Genomic DNA, 19,049 nt, shown 5'->3' on the forward strand with positions numbered 1-19,049 from the left:
TATGTTAATAGAAATGTTTCAGACATTACATGAAATTGCTAAAAATCTTATATGTTCTGGTATAATGTTATATGTAATAATCCTAGTTATTACTTTAAAATGTATATCTCAGAAATAACTAATTTTCTTGTCAACTGCATTATTATGAACTTTCATCAAATCTTTAACCGTGGTCATTTTTAAGTCTTTTGTCATAAAGAAAAAAAAAAAAAAGAAAGAAATAGTCAGTTAGTTAGTTAATTGTGCCGGGTCTTAGTTGCCACAGGCCAGCTCCTTAGTTGTGGTAATGAGATATTTTATATTCTTTTTTGTTCCTGAACAAAGGCCTCAGAATCCAGTATTTATTTGATAATGCTCACAGCATAGCTCAGCACGGAATAGCCACATTGTTTTTCTTTGGCTGCTATGTACCAAACAGCCTTTTGTACTGTTTTACCAAATGCATGTATTTAATACCTGTTTTAAAAAACATAGTGAGATCTCAAAAACTTGAAATTGACTAAAGTAACATTCTCTCTGTAGTACTACTTATTTGACCAGCACCACCTGATAACACCGGTGTGGTGCACCGAGCCTTACTCTAGCATATCGGGATACACCCCGTTTCGACAAGTGTTCATCCTCCAAGTCCCCAAGGCCTCTCACACACTGCCAGTGAAACTGCTTCCTGCTTGGGAAAGAGTGCCCCAGTTCGTTTCTTTAGAAGCTTGAAGGCTATGTAAGCCCTCCAAAAGGTTAGAGGGCAAAGAACAACTCTAAAACTGGCACATTTGTTTAAAGAAAAAGACTTGTCAATATTACAAGAGCCAGCTTGCTTTCACTTGTGACACGTTTTCTTAGGAGGCAAGGGATGTGGCCATGTGACTTGGACAAGCTGTTTCCCTCTGTCTCAGTGTCCCACCTGTGAGTGGGTAGTCTGACGAAGCTTAATGACAGACATCTGAATAACGATCATGAACAGTGGCATCTAATTTCCAAAATAAAAACAGGAGAATGAGTATGTCTTTCACAACAGGACGTCAAGTCTACCTCAAAGATATTGGTAGCCTTGAGTCCACTGCTTCTCACTGAGTGCAACTGTGCCCCCCAGGGGACATCTGGGGAAGTCTGAAGGTGATTTTGGCTGTCACGACTGGGAGGAGAGAGAGGGAATGTTACGGGCACCTAGTGAGTAAGAGGTCGGGACCTTGCTAAACACTCTACGATGCACAGGACTCACACACCACAGCAAAGGTTTATCTGGCCCCAAAAGTCAATGCCTTGGTTGAGAAACCCTGCCTTAGAGCAAACCACGGATACTCATCTTTAGCAGGTAACAGGGCATTTACTACCCACCTGTAAACCTACAGATTTCCCGACTTACACAGCTAATCCTGTGGCAGGAATGAAATAGAGAGCGTGTGACCATCTGGTAGTACCTAGGTTTGCCCCTCAAGTCACATGAGACAGTGCTGGAGACTGACATTTTCTATATTGGAGGTCTCTGGCAAGCCACCAGTTTTCTAACCTAAAAAGTCTAAGCAGCATTGTTACAATACACATAATAACACGACAATTCTGCTTTTATAGAGAAATTCGATGTGGGAAAGGAGCTTATCTGACATCAGAAGCAAATGCTTTGAACACATCACATCTGCTGGTTCGACTGTCAAATCTTGACAGCTGGAGACGTAGGAAGGTAGACAGGAGAGAACAGACCAAAGTTACGGGCCTGCTGAGTCCTCGGGGCTAACCATAATACACTTCGTACTGCCCTGGGTCCAGGGGTGTGTTCTAACACCCTCTCAGTCACTTACGGTCCATAGACAGACCAAGTATAAATTCACAATTACCAGCAAGTGTACCAAAAAAAGGCAGAGTTAAGTAACTTAAATGCGAGCCCTACCTGGTCTTTTTCTTCTTCATCGACAGAATCATCCGATTTTGCTTTTTCAGGGTCTTCCTCAGGTTTCCGTTTGGCAGGCCTGTCACACACACACACACACAGTAAAGCCAACTGTTAGCTCACCAGACCCTAGACCTCCAGTGGGCACGAAACAACTCATATTCCTCCCTACCAAGAGTACCCTCTCTTTGGAAAGATTCAGGGCATGGTCCCCTCTTCCCTCTGAGAAGCCCTTTTTGCCAGGACATTAAAAGAAGCTTCGAGCTTAATGTTTCTTTGGATGACAGGTTTAGAATACCACCATTTTGCAAACCTTAAGAAATAATGGATCTAGACTTTGATCAATGGCTGCTACAATCACCGAAGAGACATTACATGCCTCTGATGGACAGCCCCATGCTGTCAATGAAGTCTCACAAAATAAAGCTGGAATCTGATCAAGACTCTAGACCTAACTACCAGTTTACAGAAAACTGGAGGCAAGGGAACACATTAACCACCAAAACGATGCAGTCAGCCAGACCTAGAAGCTATTAGAAAAAAAGACCTATTTTCTTTAAATCAATGGCAAGAAGATAAGGAATCTATCACTCGAAAGGCTTAAGGAGCAAATCAACCAAACTCTGTTACACAAGGGGAAGAATGAACACTGCTATATATTTGTTAGTAAGGAACTGTTACACTTTATAAGGCCTGTTTTGTCTTCTTCAAAAGACTGTTTGCTAGATGTTAGCAATTATGGCAAAATATGAATAAAAAACTTGTCAGAGAAAGAGACCTTGTCATCTAGAAATACAGTATGTGTGGATAAGATGACATGTCCGATTTGTTTCAAAGTAATCCAACTGGGAGGAGATGGGTGGGTATGGAGCTGTAATCCATTTGGAACAATTTTCACTTGGAGCATGTGGGGGTATAGATGAAACAACAGCCAGGAGATGTTAACTGTTGACACTGGGTGATAGGTACACAGGGTTCATTTTACTATCCTTGGTAATTCTGTGCATGTACATTTGAAGTTGCCTATGTGAAGAGTAAAAATGGATGAGATCTTCAGAAATGCTGTTCACGAATGTCTAATAACAGAATATCAAAAGGAAAACCGAAGCAATGTGGAAGTCAGAATTACTAAGTTACATCCTACTAATTTATATGTGTTTTACCAAAAACCGTTGGCCCCTAAAATGGGGGCTGTCCATTCATTATATACTGACCTCCTTGTGAAATGAGATGTGATGGTGGTCTGCCTGGCAGTTTGCCTTCTAATCCTGGGGCTAGATGAGACTTCAGCTGCTTAAAGAAAAAGAAACAAAAAAGCCACTATGAATAAAGAGTTCACAGCCAAGGTACAGTTCTTCAGCATTACCAAGCTGGTGCAGAGACCAGGTTCTGAGGATTAAGTAACCTTCTCTTCTTATTCTCAGCAACCACCATCTTGATAAACTCATCAAATTAGCACCTGCCAGTCTGCTGGGCCATTTCAACACAAGCTCTTGTATGAGGGGCCCAACCCTGAGACGCACAAGGAAACAGAGCCTCCGTTTATTTCGTCAAAAGATGAAGTGGCCAAGCACCTGACCTGAGCTCAAGTCCCATGCTCTTTTTTTAAAAATTCCAGAAGAGTTACTCTGACTACAAGTGGGGAAGGAGTCTAAGAATAAATGTTTAGCTTAAACAGGCATGTAACTTACAAGTCATAGATATCAGCAGCTCCTGTTATCTTATACCTCATAAATTCAACCGCATTTGGGGATCTAATGCTCTATAACTTGGTTGAAGACAAAAATTTAAAGTATATATCTAAGCTAGTTAGACGTATACACAAGAGGGAATTCCACGGCGGTCCAGTGGTTAAGACTCGGCACTCTCACTGCCAAGGGCCGGGGTTCGATCCCTGGTTGGAGAACTAAGATGGTACAAGCCGAGCAACACAGCCATCCCCCCACCAAAAAAAAGGATACACAAAAAACAAGTACTGCCGGTGGAGGGGTTGTGTGGGGGGGGAACAGACAGACCCTATGGCGCCAAGTCTGTCCTCCCCTTAGGTGGTACCAGATTCCAACGAGGTCAAACGAGTCAAGCGCTCTTACAGTTTGTTTCTCCATCGGACTTGCTTCTCCTGGGCATGCAAAGTTTGGAAACAGGTTTGGGGGACTTGTTTTTCTCTGCTATTTCCACTCTGCGCTCCTCACCACTTGTCTGGCTCCCGTTTTCTAGACAGCCGTTCACTTCCCAACTGAAAGCATGAGCTCTGTTCTCCAAGGACAAATCTTTATTTAAAAGGGATCTGCCTTGAGCCAGGTAGCCCTCCTACAGCAGGAAAGGATCATTTAAGTAGCAGTGACTGTAAACAAGGGGCCATGAGAGAATAAGGAAACACAGGCGCTTCCTTCATAACTATCAGGGAACAGGGAGAGGTGGGATTATTCTGCCTCCCTGGTCACAGACAAGTTACATGGGAGGAAACGTTTTCTAGCCGCCGGGATGCTGACGACTTACCTCTGATAATTCTTCTCTATGTAGTTTGGTTTTCAAGTCACACAACTGATTCTTTATTTCTGTCTGCAGAAATTCACGCAAGAGATTCCATTTCTCCTTCATGCATTCCTAAGGGAAGGACAGAGGTTTACAAGTCTCCACATTCCCAAGGTAGGAACCAATGGACTAATACACAAATAGTTACACTGCCTGGTCACATAACAATGACTGAATGGCAGGCAATGCTGAGTCGGCCAAAAAGAAAACTAAATATTCACAAGACATGTTCCTGATGTTTCCGTTAAGATCATATCACACACCATCTCCAGAGTGGTGACAAATGGAAAGATTAGAGGTGAAACAGACACATAATAGAGTACTAGAACAAAACTGATTTGGAAAAACAGTGTGACCAGGACAAGTTATAATCCAGACTTGATGGTACGGAACCCAGACTGGGAAACTCGATGAGTTACCAAAAGCTAACCCATAATAGCCTATTAGTACAGCACATTAGACAGAAACATCCACGTCATCCTCAACTTTAGGGAAAAGAGAGCCAATTCCACTTAATTTTGTTTTTATGAACTACATAGTATCTGTCAAATGGTCACATTTGATCATATATTTTGTTAAGGTGGAGATTACCTTACCTTTTCTGTTAACTATCTCTTTCCAAATCTTTGAGCCTGGGGGAAGAAAAGGGAAGAAACAAACGCTTGTTCAGCAACATTGTCCACCTGTAAGAATGCCACACTTTAAAGAACTTTGGAAATAAGTTGAACATGAATGTTAGAAAAAAATACAATGGTTTTTCCCTCCCCCAGTGTCTAGAATGCCCTACTGTAATGCCTGCACGTTAAGAAGTTATTTTCAATATGAATGAGGTCCCCCTTTTGGGGGGTGGTTTTCTGATGGTGGTAAGAGATGATATAGGAGATTATCTTCCGATAATATAGGGAAATCTATCTAAAGTAATTATTCAGTACTTGCCTGATAAGTCAAATTTGAAATTCTTCCATTTCACTGAATTCTTTCCTTCTTTCAACTTTTAATTAATAGAGTAAATTACATGATCCCATCACTCTCTTCAAGACAGTCTATAAATAACCTTAAATGTCATAAGTCGGAATTCATTACAGAAATTCACCCGTCATTTTCCAGTAAAGGAAAGCAGCAATTCAAATACAAGCAGTAATACTGTAGTGTATCAATTTGTTGCAGAGAAAAATGTTTATTTAAAAATTTCAAAATACTTTGTATACCAGCCCTCACTAAAAGTATTTTTTAACTGTACTGACATGGACCTGAACCCTTAAGAATTCATCTTTTTCCTCATTATATTTTGTAACCTGACATGCTTTGAAAATAGGCATATATTTTTTAAGTTACAAAACTATTTCAACTCAAAGAATTGTTTAACTTAGGCAAAAAGAAGAGATTAACAATATTATACTCAAACAATTTGCTTCCAATAGATAGAACTGAAGGGGGTATAAAATGACATTCCTCAAGTCTTCTGGATTTTATTTACTCATTGTAATGTACAAAGAGACCCAGGTCCCACCAGGTTAGGGACGTTGCTTCTATGATTTATCTTCTAAAGACAATGGATGAGCAAACCCACCTCCCCTTTAGCCCTGGTTAGCATCAGTCCCAGTGAACCTTCATTTCTCTTTCCTATCTAAATCAAGCTATTCCTCTATAATAACCCATTCTGAATAATGATTATTGAGATTTAAATAACAGCTTTCCAAAAACAACTCTATAGCAATTTATTCCAAATTAGCCCAATCTACAGTTTCTTCTTCATTTTAAGTGAAAAAGTAAAGAATAAAAACATTAGCTAATTTTTAACACATCATTTATCAATGATTCAAGTTGAAAACTGCTTCAACTTTAGCATCTCATGGGTACAAACGGATAAGGAATTTTATGCTAGAAGATTTGGTTGGATACCTGACGATGTGGTTTATTTATGAGAGTTTTTGTGTTGTGTGTTGATAGATTTAACAACTAAAGAGATTTTGAACATCTTGGGGAGTACTCAATGACTGTCTAATTGTTTCTGTAACTTAGAATGTTTTTCAAGCGCACATGATATAAAAAGTATTATATTATAAAAGTAATATAATTTTGTCTTAATGGATTCTTTCCTAGAAATGGAGCAAATGTTTTGGCTACCAAATCCTTGCAATGATATTTAGTACTGTATTTTTAGCTTCTGCTCTTCTTAAATAACCCAAAAGCTGTACTTTTTATTTAAACCATGAGAACATAAAAGTAGGTGTATAGGTCAAGAGAAAGTACATCCACTTTGTGTCTTTGCCGACTCTTTTCAGATTGATATGTCATCTTTGTCTGAAATAGCAAGCCACATAATTTTGCATAGAAAATAAGAAACATACCTAGAAGTTATTTTTAAGTGTTAACATTTAAAGGGACCAGCACTACATAATATTTTTAATTCCATAAATATTTACTGATATCTGCATTATTATAACTCTCAAATTTTTCCTTAGAATTTTGAAAGAACTTCCTTCATTCCAGTATCATGGAAAAGTTTTTCAAGCTTAATTCAACAGGGTATTTCAACTAGCCGGTATCTTTGATCTTTATTATGGTTAATTTTTCTTCATGAAGTGACCAAATTTGAATAAGGCTGATGGTCCATCATGGGGGAGATTCATCTCTCCGGCTTCTTCCTGCTGAGGGAGAATCATCTTTGGTTTGTGACATCACAGTCTGAGCTGGGCAAGTGGCTGTGATAGCAAACCGAGGATTATATCCCTTCAGTGTGAATGAGCTGCAAGAGATGTGGGTGCTATCATTTCAAGTCCTGTCACAGAGACACTACTGAGATGCATGACAGGAGTCAAGTGAGGGAAAGATGCTTGCATTGCAATTGTCACTTTTACAGCATCAGCCATTAAAGATAAAAGTACCATTTCACAGTTTCCTTCATTATTAATTTAAAAGAGGGAGTAAACGTCATGTTAATAAAACTCACAGATAATGATAAAATGGGAGGGAGGAAAGTAACCAGCGAGTAACCAGACAATAAAGGAAGAGGGACACGGAGAGTGAGGGATGGGTGCACAACTCAGCCGCGCCTCTGGCCACAGGAAGAGCAAAAAATAGAAGGCGCCAGCGCGCAGTGGCGGGCTGGAAACCCTCCGACCTCGGAGAACTGCGGAGAACCGGGGACCGGAGTCAACAACGGCTCCCAGGCGGTCCCAGCGTCCCGACCCGCACCCGGCCGCGACACAGTTTCCACAAACTGAGACACACGGAGCCCGCGCGAGGGGCGGCGGGTCGCGCGGGCTTCCCCGCCGGCTCCCCTGCAGGCCGGTCCCCCGCAAGCCGAGCGCACGAAAGGGCGCCCCAAAGGCGCCGGCCCAAGGCGCCCGCTGCGCTTTCCCTCCCGAAGGTGGGCTGCAGGGCCCAAGCCTAAACCCTGAGACAACAACACGCGCACCACGCCGCCACGGGGGACGAGAGGCCGGGCGCCCACCTGCCCGGACACCCTGCATTTCTGGAATCACCGGACGCCTGTGTAAATTTCCGTTCGGCGTGTCATTTGCCAAAGGCCACTCAAGATCAGGGGACAGGATGCCTCCTCTCCAAGGGTCCAGCCAGCCCACCCACTAAAATTACAGGACACAATGCCTCCGTTCCAAGGGCCCTGCCAGCCCACCCACTCAAATTAGGGGAGACAACGCCTCCTCTCCAAGGGTCCAGCCAGCCCACCCACTCAAGATCAGAGGGACAAAATGCCTACCTAAAACACAACAAAACAAAAACACAAAAAACTGGAGAGAGGAAGGAAAGGGTGTCCTCAAAAATAAAAAAGCTAAGCACGTTGACAGCGCTAAGAATAAACTACCAGGAAAAAGAAACCCTACATGTCAGATCATAAAGTACGGAAGGGCAAGCCCGCCGGCAGTCCAGGCCCGGGGGGACCGGGGTCCCCAGCCCTACAGAGCCAACGGCAGCCCGCCTCGGGCGCCCCTCGGAAGCGCGGGGTCCCCGCGGCCGAGTCTGCGCCCCCGGCCGGCCCCGGCTCCCCTCTGCCCACCCTGCGCGCGGGGGCTGGACACGGCCGCGGAGAACCACGGCGGGGCGGGAAGGGGGGCTCCAAAGAGGGTCTGGCGACTCGAGTCGCTCCGTTTCTCGGTGGGCTCAGCGCGCGCCGTGGGGGAAGAGGGGCGGGGGTCCGGGAAGAGGGGACGGGTGGCACTCACGTAGACCGGCAGCGGCCACGGGTAGACGGCGGGCTCGGCCCCCACGGACGACTCCAGCCTGGGCTCCAACTTCTCCCCCATGTCTTCGCGCGCGGCCCCCGCACCAGGCTAGTCTGGCGGTTGGGGGGAGGGGCGGGACGCCCGCCGGCGGGGGCGGGGCAGGCGGGCGGGCGGGCGGGCGGGAGGCTGAGGGGAGGGGGCCTGGCCTGGACCTCAGCCACCGCCGCCGCCGCCGCCGCCGCCGCCGCGCTCCCGTCTGGCCCCCGGCTCCCTCTTTGTGGTCACAGGCCCGGGACCTCCAGCGCTGCCGCCAACTCGGGCCGGCGTGAGGCGAGCACAATGAGCCGGGGCCGGGCTGAACCACTCACTCGCGGCGCGCGCGCGCCGCCCACCCCGTGGACTCGCCCGCTCCACCTACGCACGCACGCACGCACGCACGCACGTCTTCGGCTGCCCCCGGCCACCCGCACCGGCCCGAAGTCGGGACCCGGGGAGACCCCCTCGGGGCTTGGGGTGGCGGGTTCGACTCCCGCCCTTGACGTACCGTGACACACACACACACACACACACACACCCACCCAATAATAAGACTATAATTCCTCATTAAATATGACAGCCGGAATCCCGGCTTCTGTTCACAAAAATGCCCTGTATTTAGCCTATGCTAGGCACCAGACCCTGGACGCTCAGTACTGGCAAAAAAGGAAATGCCCTGCCCTCATGGCGCTGCCATTTTAATTGGAATAGTAGTGACAATGGTCAAGGGAGAAAATAAAGTGTCATCATCGCCACGGGGATGGTTAATCTCATGTGCGCACTGCGTGGGGCCCTGGCAACCACAAACATTATTCCAGATGTGGCCAGGAAGGTATTTTTCAGAAGAGATGAACACTGAAATTGGTCCACCTTGGGTAAAGGAGATTGTCAATGCCGTGGCGTGGGTGGGCCTCGTCCATCAGCTGAAGGACTGGAGAGAAAAATGAGGTTCCGAAGAAAGAGGGAACTGTTCCTCCAATGGCCTTGGGACATCAGCTCTTCCCTGTGTCTCCAGCCCAGAGTCCTGCCCTGACTTGCCTGCCTCACGGTCACATGAGTCAACTCCTTAAAACAAAACTATATATGTAAAAATACTGAATATATACAAGCCTATTAATTTCTATATGTGTGCATACATATTATATATATGTATACACGTATGTTTATATGTGCGTGCGTTTGTAGTATATGTGTAAGTACTATATACAGTATACATACAAGCCTATATATTTGTGTGTATATATTGTATACATGTATGTATGTGCATATATATAGTATACATTTTATAAATGTGAACATGCTGTGTATATACACACACCCATATATTGATATATGGGTGTGTGTAGATATACAGTTTATGTACACTGTATGTATGTATACAGTGTGTATTTATATATAGGTGTGTATATATGTTGTATACCTGTATGTGTATATGTTTCTAGGTGTTACATGTATATATGTATATACTGTTATATACACACTTGCGTATGTATTTATATGTGTATGTACATGCGCATATTTACATATAGGTGTGTATGTGTGTGTATACATTGTATATATGTATATATCTGATATATATGATATATGTACGTGTACATACGATGAATTTATATATACAGTACATATATATTTTTATGCTATATGCTTTTATATGTAGGTGTATATGTGTGTCTATATGTATGTACGTGTACGTATTGCATGTATTATATGTGTATGTATGTATACTGTCTATATACACACCTAAATATCTTTGTATGTGTGTCTATATGTATGACATATATGTACCTAGGTGTGTATATTGCATATGTTATACGTATGTGTGCATACTGTATACATACAAACGATGCATTTTATATGTGTGTATGTATAGTGTCTATGTATGTGGGTATTGTATATGTTATGTGCATATGTGTGTATACATACTGTAGATATACAAACTATGCCTTTTATATGTGTGTATACAGGTAGGTGTGTATTGTATATACTATATGTGTATATGTGTGTATGCATACTGCATAGATACACTGCTGTATATTTTTGTACGCGTGTACATATGTACGTGTGTGTGTATATACACACACACACCCTATGGCTTCTGTTTGTCTGGAGAACCCTCACTGATACGGACACTTATGACAATTGAGCACCTGCTCTTTGCCAGCCAGGGAGCCAAAGGCTTGTCCTTGCGGTGTCTCCCTTAAGTGTCACAAGTCCCAGGAGGGAAGGTGATGCGGCTGCTACCAGTTGAGGTGCCTCAGGGTCAGAGAGGTGCACAGGGTGGGGGGCTGGAGCCTGGTGGAGCCCAGGTGGAGTTCTAGCAGCAGTACAGCCTAGCAGTCCCACTTCCCCGGGTGCTTCTCACAAAGACGCCAAGGGAGAGACGGGATCTGAAGGAGGGGATGAGGAAGCTTCCGTGGGTCCGCAAGCCCAGACCAAGGCTGACTCGTCAAGGGTGTTAGAGGTCAGGACTGTGGTTACCCTGGGGGTGGGCTTACACAGAGCCATTCACATTCTGAAAAAGTATCCATTCTGCTCTTGTTTGTATGTTTACCCCCCTCCCCCAAATCTTTTAAAAACAGATTCTCTTGGTTGCTGGGAACACACACGGGGAAGTTGTGTGTGAGGGGGTGTGATTCAGGGGACAGGGAGGATAAGCCCCCCCACTCGTAGGGCCAGGAGTGGCTCAGCTTTGTGAGCTGAGGATGGCCCACGAGGTCCCAGAGAGAAGGGTCCCTGCTCCGTCCCTGCTCTGTGCACCCCATTCCCAGCCCGAGAAGCCCAGAGCCACCCCCCGCAACACACACACACACACACCAGGGAGGAGAGCCAGTCACCCTGGCTCCCAGGCTCTGGCTCCAAGGCTCCCGGCACTAGGAGCTCTTTTCAGCTTTCATGCTCTGTCTGTCTCTCGCCCGCCCTCCCTCCCTCCTCCGCTTCTTCCCCTCCCGCTCCATCTGTCCTCCCCTCCAGCCTGCATTTCTACACAGGATGGCTCACAGACAGCTGCTCCCCGTGCCCACCTGCCACCATTCGATGGATGTCAAAGCAAACCCTGGGGACTTCCCTGGAGGTCCAGTGATTAAGACTCCGAGCTTCCACTGGCAGGGGGCGCGGGTTCGATCCCTGGTCAGGGAAATAAGATCCCACATGCCGCACGGCATGGCCAAGAAAAATAAATGAATAAAAAATAAAGTTATAGTGATGAAACAGCCCTAGTGGTGCAAGGACGGGACGTATAGCTCTATGGTATAGAATAAAGGTCCAGAAACAGATCTATGAGAACTTGATATGACAGAAAGTGGGGAAATTAAGGAGTTTTCAATAAATGGCATTAGGACAATTGCATATCCATGTGGGAAAAAGTAAATTAGAAAAAAAAAAAAAAAAAGGCAAGCCCTGGTCAGGTGTGACCTTGGGCCCAGGGCCATTGGCACACGTTGTCATGTGGGATGTTCTTCCTTAGACTCCTCCCTCCCCCCTGTGTCACTGTCACTTCCTCCAGAACCTTCCTGGACTCCCCTACACAAGCCTGGGGTGTGCCCTCACCCGCCCTGGATCACCAGAATTCCCATCCCGGCCCACCCTTCCCTGCCAGGTAAAGAACTGTGCATGGTCAATAAGACCATAGAGGTCATTGGCCATTGCTATTGCAGCTGGAATTGTTACTGTGTTTAGATAGGGTGACCAACACCCGCCCCCAGTTTGCCCAGGACCGCTAAGGTTTGAGCGCTGGAACTCTGGGGAAACCCTCAGTCCCGGGGGACCCCAGAAGGCTGATCAGCCTATTTAGGACGGATCTTTCACTTGATCTCCCAACCCCCGAGAGCCAGAAAGGGAATCTCCCCCCTCCTTCCATTGTAACCTTCATTCATCCATCCACTCATCCCTTTATTCAACTCCTTTATTCAGCAAGTATTTATGAAGCATCTACTACACAGCAGACACTCTTCTAGGTGCTGGGGACATAACAGCATCCCTGTCCTCAAAGAGCTCACGTTCTAGCGAGGGCAGCAAACAGTCGACTGAGAAGGTGTGATTTATCACATGGCGATGATGTCTCGGAGACCACTGCAGGGCAGAGGAGGTGGGAGAGGAAAGGGGCAGGTCTAAATGCAGGCGCTGACGGGATTGGGGCAGACCTTGCCCTGGGCCAGGCTGGTTGCTTCAACACAGCTGTCCTCGCCCAGGGCCATCCTGCCCCCGCCTCACCCAGTTCTTCCGTGACGTGTGGGGAAAATCTGTGGTTGTCACAACTCGGGGGGAGGGGCCCCTGGAATCAAAGGGGTGTGGCCAGGGCTGCTGCTAAACCCCACACAGTGCCCAGGAGGGGCCCTCAGCAGAGGATGACCCGCCCCGAATAACCCCAGTGCCGCAGGGGAGACCCTGCACTAATATTATTCAGACCCGCTGGTGCCCCCAGATTCCTGCACAGGCAGGGACTCTAACCGGGTCACCTCTGTATCCCGAGGTGACCTAGAGTGGGGCAGCCAGGAGGGCTGAGATGAGCATCGGGGGTGAAATGACAAATCTCTGTGCCCACTCTCCGCGCCGCACCCCAGGGGCGATGGCCTCTATCTCCTCCCTGTGCAGGTAGCTTTTCCCTGAGCCATTTCTTCTTGTCAAGGTCCCTGTCGCAGGTTGGGTTCCCCAAAGATGACGTTGAGAGCAAGGATTGGAGTGCAGGTGGTTGATGTGAGACGTGCAGCAACAGATACAGCTGCCATAGGGTCCCGCAATTCCACTCCTGGGCATAGATCTGGAGAAAACTCTAATTCAAAACTATACACACACCCCTGGGATCTCCTGGGTGGTCCAGTGGTTAAGACTCCGTGCTTCCAGTGCGGGGGGCATGGGTTCCATCTCTGGTCAGGGAACTAAGATCTCACATGCTGTGTGACAAAAAAAAAAAGAAAGAAAGAAAGAAAAAGAAAGAAAGAGAGAAAGAAAGAGAGAGAGGGAGAGAGAGAAAGAAAGAAAGAAGGGAAGGAAGCAAGGAAGAAAGAAAGGAAGAAAGAAATAAAGGAAGAAAGGAAGAAAGAAAGAAAGGAGGAAAGAAAGGGAGGAAGAAAGGAAGAAAGAAAAAAAAAAGAAAGACAAGATACATGCACCCCAATGTTCATTGCAGCACTATTTACAATAGCCAAGACATGGAAGCTACCTAAATGTCCACTGATGGATGAATGGATAAAGAAGATGTGGTACATATATACAATGGGATATTATCCAGCCATAAAAAGAATGAAATAATGCTATTTGCAGCAATGTGGATGGACCTAGAGATTACCATACTAAGTGAAGTAAGTCAGAAGAGAAAGACACATATCATATGATCTCACTTATATGTGAAATCTAAAATACGACACAAATGAACTCGTCTACGAAACAAAAACAGACTCACAGACATAGAGAACAGACTTGTGGTTGCCAAGGGGGAGAAAGAGTGAGGGAGGGTTGGATTGGGAGTTTGGGGTTAGCAGATGCAAACTATTAAATATAGGATGGATAAACTACAACATCCTACTGTCTAGCACAGGGAACTATATTCAACATCCTGTGATAAGCCATAATGGAAAAGAAAAAAGTTTTATTTATAGGTTCCATCCCTAACTGAGCTGGCCCATCCCCTCCCATGGTTCTAAGTGCAGCCCGAGGCTGCAGACTTCCCACCGTGGTCTTCAGCTCCAGAGCAAGCCACCTGCAAACCACCCACATCTTTCCAGGGGCTGGCAACTCTCCTTTGCTACTGATTCCAAGACACATCCAGATAGCAAAAATGTGACCATGAAAAGAAACTCAGGCATGTTCAAATCAGGGAAATAACATTCTTATCTCTGTTCAGTACTCGCTTAATTTTAGAATAGCTTAGAGTTACAAAAAAGTGGCAAAGATCTGTACAGAGTGTAGAGTGCCGTGGACCCTGACCCAGTAACCCTATCTCCAACACGTTAGTACGTTAGTATGACATGTTTATCCAACTAAGGAACCAAGATGGATACATTGTTATTAACTAAAGTCCACACTTCATTAGCATTTCCCTAGTTTTCCCCTAACATCCTTTTTCTGTCCCAGTCTCCTCTGGGCTGTGACATTTCTCAGATGTCCCTGGGTTTTGATACCTTGAAAGTTTTGAGGAGGACTGGTCAGGTATTTTGTCCCTCAATTTGTTTGTCTGTTTTCTGATGTTTTCTTATGGTTGGTCTGGAGTTATGGGGTTTGGGGCGGAAGATCCAGACAGAGATAAAAATGCCATTCTCCTCAGGTCACATCAAGGATACACACCATCAACGGGACTTATGACAAATGATTTTACCCTTGATCACCTGGCCAGTAGCGTCTTTTTTTTTTTTTTTTTTGCTGCGTTGGGTCTTCGTTGCGTGCGGGCTTCTGTAGTTGTGCGTGGGGGCTCAGTAGTTCTGGCTCCCAGGATCTAGAGCGCAGGCTCAGTAGTTGTGGCCCACGGGCTTAGTTGATCTGCGGCACCTGGGATCTTCCCGGACCAGGGCTTGAACCTGTGTCCCCTGCACTGGCAGGCGGATTCTTTTCTTTTCTTCTTTTCTTTTGCAACCAAAACTTTAATCCCAAGGATTCTCACAAAACATATTACAAATGACAGCATGAAAAAAAAAATTGCACAGTAACTCAAAGTTCAGCTCTACAATACTCTTAATCCGGCAGGACATTGGTATCTTGATCATCTCAGATTTCCAAAAAATATTACAAAGAGCTATGTATTCATGTACAGCAATCACAGAGGGGACTTATGACCTAACTCAAAGGTAAACTAACTTCCTTGAAACTTCTTAGATTCTCAACTCCCTGGACAACCTCTTGTCCCGTGTGAAGACTAGTGGAATTTTTAAACCTCTAATCTAGGGTAAGGGTGCGGCTTTCATTTTTACCTGCTGGCTTGTGTTCACAGCACCTTTTAAAGACTGCTTGCTTAACTACAGCTGCATACCATATCCCAGCTACAGAAAGTCTTTTACACGTTTGCCAGTGTTGTTTCCATAATAGTAAACATCACACTTTAGGTGGGCAGGAGTTAAAGTTTTATTATCAGTCTAGGCAAGACCAAAAATTCAAAGCAAATTCAATTTTGCTTAAGGGAACATTGGAAGGTAACAATTCTTCATATCACATGCCTCATGTGACCCATTTCAAACCATAGAGAATGACACCTTTATGGGTCACTGTCCCAAGAGACAAACAAATGTGAACAACTAAAACATTTAAAAAGTGCACCAAGCTTCAGAAGTCTCAAACCAAACTTGAATTTTCTGTACATACTCCTGTCAAATGAAGTTATTGCCTGTACACCACTCCTCTTGCAAAGTGGTCTTCTATTTCCTTTCATTTGACCTAGATCGGCTAGGAGACCTAGAGAAAGATCGGGACGGCTTGTGATTTCTCTCCTGGGACAGTCATCTCTCTCTTCTCCTATATCTAGAAAGGGACCTGCTCTGGCTGACGGAGAAGGCTCTCCATCTTGGAGATGTGTGGGAGGTGGAGGACTCCTCCTCCGATAATCATCTCGAGGGCGACGACCCCAAGAAGGAGGCGGTCACGATTTGGACTTCTCTTTTCCCCATTCGACAGGTCCACTCTTACTCGGCAGCCACATAGTGTTCTCCCATCTAGTTCTCGGACAGCATCGGCTGCATCTCGGGGATCTTCACATTCAACAAGAGCGAAGCCGGGAGGGCTTTTAGCAACCCACACACTTCAGAGTGGTCCGTAATAGCCTAAATCTCGTTCCAATTCAGCCTTGTTACCACTGTTTGCAAGATTCCCTACATAAACTTTACAGTCCAACGGACAGGAATCACGATGCAAGACCCTCGTGGCCTCCTGTTTTTCACGGGCCACAGGGTGGTCCCGGGCCTCTAGAATCTGGCAGCTGAATCTGCTCGCACAAGCTGTCCTGTGGGGATGCTTTTCCCCCTATGTGTCCAGCCCGGGGCCCCGCGGTCTTGGCCCGGCCTCCCCGGTGAGAGGGTGAACCCCAGCTCCCTGGAGCAGACACTCAGAGCCCTGGTGACCGGACTCACGGCTGACGGGGCTGGAGCGGCGGCTGGACATGTGTGGCCAGCCTGGTGGTGTTTGGCCCCCTCTGCAGTGCCAGTTCCAGCTGAGAAAGAGCCTCCCTGTGTTATTTTCTCCTGGTTGTGTAAGGATCCCCGGTGTCATCTGACAGAAATGTAGATGGTGTGTTCTTTCTCTCTTTTCTCCCTGCTTCCTCTCCTCCCTCTCTCCCTCCCTGTCCCTCTTTCCCTGTTCTGCTCTCCCTCTACCTCTTTCCCTCTCCCTCTCTCTCTCTCCCTCCCTCTCTCTCCATCTGTCTCTCCCTCTCTCCCTCCCTCTCTCTCTTTCCTCTCCCTCTTTCCTCTCCCTCTTCCCTCTCCTCTCCCTCTGTCCCTGCCTCTCTCCCTGTGCCTGTTTCCCTGTCCTTGTTTCCGTGTTCCGCTCTGCCTCTACCTCTGTCTCTCCCTCTCTGGGAGGGAGTGAGGGAGATGGAGAGACGGAGGGAGAGGGAGAGTTGGAGAGAGAGGGAGAAGAGGGAGGAGAAGGAGGGAGGCAGAGGGAGGGAGGGAGAGGTCTCTTCCTCCCTCCCTCTGCCTCTCTCCTCCTCCTCTCCTTCTCTCCCTCACCCTCTCTCCCTCTCCATCCCTCCATCATTTTCCCTCCTGCTCCCTCTCCCTCTCTCCCTCCCAGAGAGGGAGAGACAGAGGGAGAGGGAGAGGGGGGAGAGAGGGACACGGAGAGGGAGGGAGGGAGACAGAGAGGGAAGCAGGCACCCTCTCTCCTTCTCCCTCTCCCTACCTCCTTCTCCGACTCCCCCTCTCCATCGCTCCCTCCCTCTCCTCTCCCTCTGTCTCTCCCTCTCCCTCCCTCCCTCTAGGAGAGGGAGAGGAAGGGAGGGAGAGGGAGAGGGAGAGGGAGAGATGTCTCGCCCTCCCTCCCTCTCCCTCGCCCTTTCCCTTCCTCTCTCCCTCTCCCTCCCTCCTTCTCCCTCTCCCTCCGTCTCTCCCGCTCCCTCCGTCTCTCCCTCTCCCTCCGTCTCTCCCGCTCCCTCCATCTCTCCCGCTCCCTCATTCCCTCTCAGACAGGGAGAGATGGAGGGAGAGGCAGAGATGAGGGAGAGGAGCAGAGGGAGGGGGGAGAGAGGGAGAGGGAGAGAGGGAGAGAAGAAGGAGAGAGGGAAAGGGAGGGAGGAAGAGACCTCTCTCTCTCTCCCCCCTCTCTCTCCTTCTCCCTCTCCCTTGTCTCTGCCTCTTCCTCCGTCTCTGGGAGGGAGTGAGGGAGATGGAGAGACGGAGGGAGAGGGAGAGGGAGGAGAGGGAGCGAGGGAGCGAGAGAGGGATAAAGGGAGGGAGAGAGGGATAGAGGGAGGGAGGGAGAGACGACTTTGTCTTTCCTTCCCTCCCTCTATCCCTCTCTCCCTCTCTCTCCCTCTCCCCCCTCCCTCTCCTGCTCTCTCTCCCTCCACCTCCTTCCCTCTCCAGAGAGGGAGAGGGAGCAGGAGAGGGAGAGAGGGAGGGAGAGAGGGAAAGGGAGAGAGGAAGACACCTCTCTCTCTCTCCCTCCCTCCCCCCTCTCTCTCCCTCTCCCTCTCCCTTGTCTCTGCCTCTTCCTCCGTCTCTGGGAGGGAGTGAGGGAGATGGAGAGACGGAGGGAGAGGGAGAGGGAGGAGAGGGAGCGAGGGAGTGGGAGAGAGGGAGCGAGAGAGGGATAAAGGGAGGGAGAGAGGGATAGAGGGAGGGAGGGAGAGACGACTTTGTCTTTCCTTCCCTCCCTCTATCCCTCTCTCTCCCTCTCCCCCCTCCCTCTCCTGCTCTCTCTCCCTCCACCTCCTTCCCTCTCCAGAGAGGGAGAGGGAGCAGGAGAGGGAGAGAGGGAGGGAGAGAGGGAAAGGGAGGGAGGAAGACACCTCTCTCTCTCTCCCTCCCTCCCCCCTCTCTCTCCCTCTCCCTCTCCCTTGTCTCTGCCTCTTCCTCTGTCTCTCCATCTTTGGGAGGGAGTGAGGGAGATGGAGAGACGGAGGGAGAGGGAGAGGGAGGAGAGGGAGCGAGGGAGTGGGAGAGAGGGAGCGAGAGAGGGATAAAGGGAGGGAGAGAGGGATAGAGGGAGGCAGGGAGAGACGTCTTTGTCTTTCCTTCCCTCCCTCTATCCCTCTCTCCCTCTCCCCCTCTCTCTCCCTCTCCCCCCTCCCTCTCCTGCTCTCTCTCCCTCCACCTCCTTCCCTCTCCAGAGAGGGAGAGGGAGCAGGAGAGGGAGAGAGGGAGGGAGAGAGGGAAAGGGAGGGAGGAAGACACCTCTCTCTCTCTCCCTCCCTCCCCCCTCTCTCTCCCTCTCCCTCTCCCTTGTCTCTGCCTCTTCCTCTGTCTCTCCATCTCTGGGAGGGAGTG

This window comes from Eschrichtius robustus, chromosome 1 (genome assembly GCF_028021215.1).
Source record: "Eschrichtius robustus isolate mEscRob2 chromosome 1, mEscRob2.pri, whole genome shotgun sequence".
Lineage (NCBI taxonomy): Eukaryota > Metazoa > Chordata > Mammalia > Artiodactyla > Eschrichtiidae > Eschrichtius > Eschrichtius robustus.